The sequence below is a fragment of the Myotis brandtii genome, unplaced genomic scaffold (genome assembly GCF_000412655.1).
Source record: "Myotis brandtii unplaced genomic scaffold, ASM41265v1 scaffold506, whole genome shotgun sequence".
NCBI lineage: Eukaryota > Metazoa > Chordata > Mammalia > Chiroptera > Vespertilionidae > Myotis > Myotis brandtii.
The window spans coordinates 3162008-3169027 of NW_005369287.1; the positions used below are offsets into that span (position 1 = coordinate 3162008).

At 40.5% G+C, this 7020-nt stretch overlaps 1 pseudogene; it reads left to right on the top strand.

Moving 5' to 3' along the window:
* The first annotated feature begins 1307 nt into the window (after positions 1–1307).
* Positions 1308–1937, top strand: LOC102242092 (annotated as a pseudogene).
* Positions 1938–7020: the final 5083 nt, after the last annotated feature.

Genomic DNA, 7020 nt, shown 5'->3' on the forward strand with positions numbered 1-7020 from the left:
GGAAATGACAAATGGTGAAGGCTTCAGTTCTAATTTGCTTTTGCTCCACAGCCAGTAGCTACAGCTGGGTTTTCTGCTGCCTTTCTTAAAGGCAAACATATCTTGAAGGCAAAATGGTCTTTCAAAAAGACAGACTCTATATTTTAAATGAGGAACACAATGGTTGTTTATGAGTCTGTCTTTGACTCTTGTAACAGACGCTGTTAGTGCCCCACCCATGTCCTTTGCCTACCTGGAGGACTTCCTATGCCTCTGTTTGAGGACATTCTCTGACCTTGGAGGGTGGGGCTGTTCAGTCCCCTTTAGGGCAGGCCAGAAGTGTCAGTTAATGTCCCAGGAGCAACCTTCAATCACTGAGGAGTGGGAGTTGGTGTATCAGTACCACACCTCATCCCTCAGAGGGACCGTTTTGAGGCATGTACCTGCAGACTCTCAGAGAGTCCTCAGCAGGATTAAGTACCAATTGCCCACAACTGAAACTTGCTATTTAACATCTGCTTTACTGGCTCTCCACTCTCCCCTTCTCCCTTACCCACTCCCTCATGTGGTCCTGAATAAACTACTGGCACCAAAATCCTTGCCTCAGCGTCTGCTTCTGCATTTGAGGGAATCCAACTAAAAGAACCTCACTCCTTGTGAATCTGACAATGTTCTTGGGCCGTTTGGAACAAAAGGCATCACCTTTATCCCCTCCAAACTAAGGTGGTATTAGGGATGTTGAGTTCATCTACTGTATCGGTCATAAAGCATGAAGATGCCCTACATTCCAGTTGTTTGAAACTATCCAAGTTGGATATGCTTAGCACCAGTTAAAACCCTTGGTGCCAGTAAGCAGTGAATTGTTTCCTGTTACTACAAAGAAAGAACACATTCTGGACACTGGTTGCAAAAAAAAAAGAGAGAGAACCCATTTTATTTCCCTAAAACTATGAAGACGTTGCCCCCCAGGCAAGTGAGCTTTTAAATTATTGTACCCTGCCCTAACCGGTTTGGCTCAGTGGATAGAGCGTAGGCCTGCGGACTGAAGGGTCCCAGGTTCGATTCTGGTCAAGGGCATGTACCTTGGTTGTGGACACATCCCCAGTAGGAGGTGTGCAGCAGGCAGCTGATCGATGTTTCTCTTTCATCGATGTTTCTAACTCTCTATCCCTCTCCCTTCCTCTCTGTAAAAAATCAATAAAATATATTTAAAAATCAATAAATAAATTATTGTACCCTAAAAATAACATTCTCATTCCTGAGTGGGTTATAGAAATTGAAATGGTAGCGGCTATGCTGGCCACAGGGAGCTTGCCAATTGGTCTGCAATGGCAGAGGTGGAGGAGACACTGAAGCGACGTCAGAGCCAGAAGGAATGCAGGGAATCATTGTGGTGAACAGAGAAGGCATTCCCATTAAGAGCACCATAAACAATCCCACCACTATACAGTATGCCAACCTCATGCACAACTTCATCTTGAAGGCCCAGAGTACTGTGTGAGAAGTTGACCCCCAGAATGACCTCACCTTCCTTTGAATTCACTCCAAGAAAAATGAAATTATAGTTGCACCAGATAAAGACTATTTCCTGATTGTGATTCAGAATCCAACTGAATATCAACCAAAGAACTTGTATACATATATGCATAACCCATGAACACAGACAATAGGGTGATGAAGACCTGGTGGGGGGGGGCGGGGAGGGCTAGAAGGAGTCAATGGGGGAAAAGGGGGGACATATGTAATACTTTCAACAATAAAGATTTTAAAAAAGAAGAAGAAAAGAATCCAACTGAATAAGCCACTCTCTTGGCTCCACACGTCATTCCTTAATTTAATGTCCCCCAAGAATAATAGTGTTAATCATGTCAACCAACTGGCAGGTGGAAATCACGTTAGAGTCCATGCAGACCAATTCAGTGACCAAGGTGGGATGCAGCACCACCCCATCCCACTAGTCACCCCTCTGCTGGCCAGTTGCCCCTGAGATCCTAGGAGGGCCTTCTTTCCTCAAGTCCAGGTTTTGGAGCAAGAGCTTGTGAGAAGCCTATACCCTGCTTCCTCCTGACCTTCAGTTCACTTTGTTGCCCTTGGAAAAGGCTGTTTTTCTTTAACTAAAAATAACTGAAACTTGAAGAAGAAAAAAACCCTGAAATGGTGGGTTATTTTCATCCACCCCCAGAGCAGCTGCTCAGGAGCTCTGAATGCTGGAGGGAATTATGCAATGACTTGGTGCTGTCTTCGACTTGGCAAAGCAAATCATTGTTCTGTGATGGGCTTTCAAGGTAATGCAATAGGACATTTGAGGTTCTATGCAGGAAGGGAAGAAAAGGGATGAAGACTGGGATAGATGAAGAGAGGACTAGATGTCTGCATTACATGCAGGGCCTGTCTACCTTCCTGCTCACCTTTGGGAGCCGCCTGCCCACCATGCTCAGGAAGGCCCTGATCCTCTCTGCCCTGTTCTCCCTGTCTGTGATTTCCTATACTACCTCTAGGATGGATCACTGACCTAGAGTTAACCACTGACTTCATACTGTCAACCACTGACCTAGGGTTGACCACTGACCACAAGAATTCGCTGACAGGTGTCTGGAGAATACACAGGCTTTTGAACTGTCTTCTGATGTGGAGTCAAGCACCCCCAGCTTTGTAGAAGAAGCCACGGAGGCCACAGTCGATTGCAATTCAATTCACACAGAGTTTCTGAGTGAAGATTATTGCAGATGCCACTGCTGTTTATCATGACTAGAGCACCTAACCAGCCCAGCACCTCCACAGGAAGCCACACGTTCTCAATGCTTGTTTAAAATGAAGCAAATTCTCCATGAGCTGTGATCATTACTCTGCAGCCCACCACTTTCTAATAGTCTGAGCTTCTGAACAAGCCTATCATTACAATATAGGAGATGGTGTAATTGTAGAAAACTATAGAGAACATGGAATATACCTACCCAGTTGAGGAGAAAGTGCAGAGTAAAGGGAATTGTACATAGACAGAGGAAAGGCATTTCTTAACTATTTCCCATTTAATATGGGATCAATAAATGTTCATTTGAATTGAAAAAAAAAAGACTGGATGAAACTAGGGCTTTGTGAGACCTAAGAATATTTTCCAAACAACAGGGATGATTGATAATTAATATTTGTATTATGCTTTCTACCTTACAAAGCCCTTCCATAGACTTAGCCTTACTCAATCCATAACAGCCCTGTAAGTATTTAACCCATCCATATATAGATGAGGAAACCAAGGCTCAGAGAGGTCAAGTAATATGCTGCAGTAAACCCTGTCAATATAGCTGAATGTCAGTTGCCACGTGACATCACTCTTGGTAGTTTTCTTATAATCAAGACGACAAAGAAATATCTCTGTATGCATACCCCTAACAAAAAATGGGAAAATTAAATAGAGATCACAATGGCTATGTATTGAAAGAAAATTATGAGAGCAGTATTCTTCGTGAAAGAATACTTCTAAATGTTTAATGTGCACAGTATGTGTATATCAAAAGATGGGAATGTAACATGTTATTCTGAAGTGGCCCATAGGAAGAGTTACCATGGGTATAGAGCAAAAAGGCCTGCTGAAAAACTTATTCCCTGACAAAATGGGGTTTAGCTCAGTTGGTTAGAGCATCATCCCAATATGCTAACTTTGCATATACAAGAATCAACCAATAAATGCATAAATAAGTGGAACAACAAATCAATGTTAAGTAGTGGTCCCAAATTACACAGATAGTAAATGGAGGAGTGGGGATTCAACCCAGATAGTTTGACCCTAAACTCCAAGCTATCCACCATTGTCTTCTCCTTGAGAGCAATAGGTTAAATGGATAAACTAATCTATACCAACATTAATTTGTTATCTAATATTAGTTTATTATTTCTTCAGGAAACATAAGACCATAATTCATTATATGTTTAGAGGGCCCTGAAGAAATGAATCTAATGAAGAAATTTTGCCCTTATTACAAGCCACTGCAGATATCATTTGAAAGTGATATTTTTTCTCATGCCTGTCAGATCACACTCTAACTTCAAGGAAGGCCAAAGGTTCAGCAAACTGAAAACTTATAAAGAGAAATTTTTACGGGAAAAAAATACTCTTTTGACCATGTGTACTCCACATAGGGAGCACGCATATTGTATGGCAATCAATGAAAACAGAAATATCACTTTAGGACTTTCTTACCCTTAAAGGTTTAAGAAACTTGGCTTAAATTCTCCTTCATGAGGCTGGGCAGCTTCAGTACCTTCCCAGGATTTTAGACTCCACTTCCTGGTGCTTGGGGGAAAAAAAATACTCTTTTGACCATGTGTACTCCACATAGGGAGCACGCATATTGTATGGCAATCAATGAAAACAGAAATATCACTTTAGGACTTTCTTACCCTTAAAGGTTTAAGAAACTTGGCTTAAATTCTCCTTCATGAGGCTGGGCAGCTTCAGTACCTTCCCAGGATTTTAGACTCCACTTCCTGGTGCTTGTTTGGATTCTGGTCCCAAACAAGCAGTTCTGTTGTCTCCGTGTCATGTCTAGATACAAAACTCCACTTCCTTAGTGGTTCCTGCAAAAATATCAACGAGACCAAGCATGTGATCTTTTCTGTTTTTACTAAAGATTTTAAGACACAGAGGAAAGGATCACATCACAGATTATGCAGCCACTTCCATCTCCTGAGGCCCCAATCCGTTCCTCAGGTCACACCTCTTTCAAAAATCCTTACACTCTCTACACATGGAGTACTGGGTGGGCAGTCCCCCAGCTCTGGCTGCTTCTCTCCAGAGGAACAATCCTACGAAGCCACCTGTTTCTCTAGCTTTCAGCCAACCTTTCCCCTAGAATTCTGATAAATACAAATTTTAAAATTTTGTTACAGTAAGAAATATTAAAGAAAATGATGAGCTAAGACAGTGGTTTTCAACCTTCTGGCCCTTTAAATATAGTTCCTCATGTTGTGACCCAACCATAAAATTATTTTCGTTGCTACTTCATAACTGTAATGCAGCACCACCCCATCCTTTCCTCTCTGAAATCAATAAAAAAATATATTTAAAAAAAGAATATGAAAGGGTTTTCTTTTTTTAAAATATAATTTTATTGAAAGGTGAATTTCATTCTTTGCAGATGTATGTTTATACATACAATTGTTTTGTATGTTTTATTTTTTAAAATATACATTTTTTTATTTCAAAGAGGAAGGGAGAGGGAGAGAGAGATAGAAACATCAGTGATGAGAGAGAATCACTGATCGGCTGCCTCCTGCACGCCCCACACTGGGGATTGAGCTCACAACCCAGGCATTTGCCCTGACCGGGAATCAAGCTGTGACCCCCTGGTTCATCGGTCCACCTCAACCTCCGAGCCATGCCAGCTGGGCACCTTTCATATTCTTAATAACTTTTTTGTGTGTGCTCTAAACACGTTCATTTTAAAATGTCTAAGACACACACAAAAAATACTTTAACCCTTAGTAGGTAGTCAGAGAGACTAACCAAATATAGTAAAATAAGAGACAATACTCCTTGATTGCAATTTAATGATGATAGAAAGGTCAGGTTAGATGTGAAATACTTTGTTCTTATTTTGAGAGGTTTTTAGGTAATCATGAGACAGGACAAATCATTTTACATTCCTGCCTCTGTGTTCATATCTAGGGGCTCAACTATGAAGTTGCTTCCAACTCTAATGTTTTACGAGATCCTGGAACTCTAAGCTCTTTGTGAGAGTTTAGAACTCTGATCAGCTTGCCAGGAATGACCTGCTCCTGGCAAAAGTTAAAAGCAGTTTCCTATCAGCTGGAGAGAATTAAGCAGGGAATGCTCAGGATACAGAGGACAATGTTGAAAGGAAACTGACACCTAGACTTGGCAGGCCAATTAGGAACCAGTAGGAGCAGTGAGAGGAGGGATGCTGAGAATGTGAGTCCTGCAGATGAGATCATTGTTCTGCTCTCTTGGACAACAGCAATGTTTAGGGAACAAGTATATCTACTTTGTTCTTAAGTATTGGGATATTTTGAATTCTACGTTATATGTATATCTCTTTACCTGTAGTAAAAGTTGATGGTAATTAAAATATATACTATCAATTCAACAGTTGCATATGTGTTTGAAATGACTAGTATAATGGTATTATAGTTATATTTTTAAAGAAAAAGTCTTTATTTTTTAAATATATGCATTGAAATGTTTATGAATGAAATGATACCATGCCTTGAACTTGCTTTTAGATAATTCAGAGAAGGAGGGTGATAGTGGAAGTCAAACTAAAATAAGATCGGCCATGTGCTGTTAACTACTGAAGCTGAGTGACGGGTACGTGGGGTTCATTATACCATCTCCCTATTGTACTGCATGTTTGAAATTTTCCATACTAAAAAAAGGCAAAAATAATAGTAGTAAAATAAAATGCTTCATGGGCTAATTTCTTTTCTCAATTATCTATACTTGCAGAAATTCTACCCCCTTTGACTTAGGCCTACCACTTGCCTGGGGCATCTCTCCAGTATGTGCCTACAATGCTTGCCATGCTATAATAATCTTTTAAGTCAATGTAGAAGTTGCTTTCATAATGATAGGATTGTAAAAAAATTTTAAAGAAAATTAGAATTTTCATCTTTTTCAGGAAAGGATACTATCAGGGTCTCCCATATTGGAGGGACCGGTGAATCATTTCTTTTAGAAAAATGAACTTAGATTTGTAAAGCACCAACAATATATCAGGTACTGCTTGAGTACACTATTTTTTATTTAACAAAATTGATTTAATTAGAAATACATCATATTATGTCCATCTTAGAGATGAGGAAGCTTGACCTTGCTGAAATCACATTGCTAACATGTTTGGGGCCAGGATGCTAGTCGATGGGTGGATAAATCCAAAGCCTGTGCTCTTTCTGCTGCATAACCTTGGTTTGTCGCTCAGCAGTATGAAAACCCACCTGGAAGCTTTTAGAGGTGCAGACTCTCAAGCCCCACCCCCAGGCCTACTAAATTAGAATCAGCATTTTAACAAAGTTCCCATGGAATTC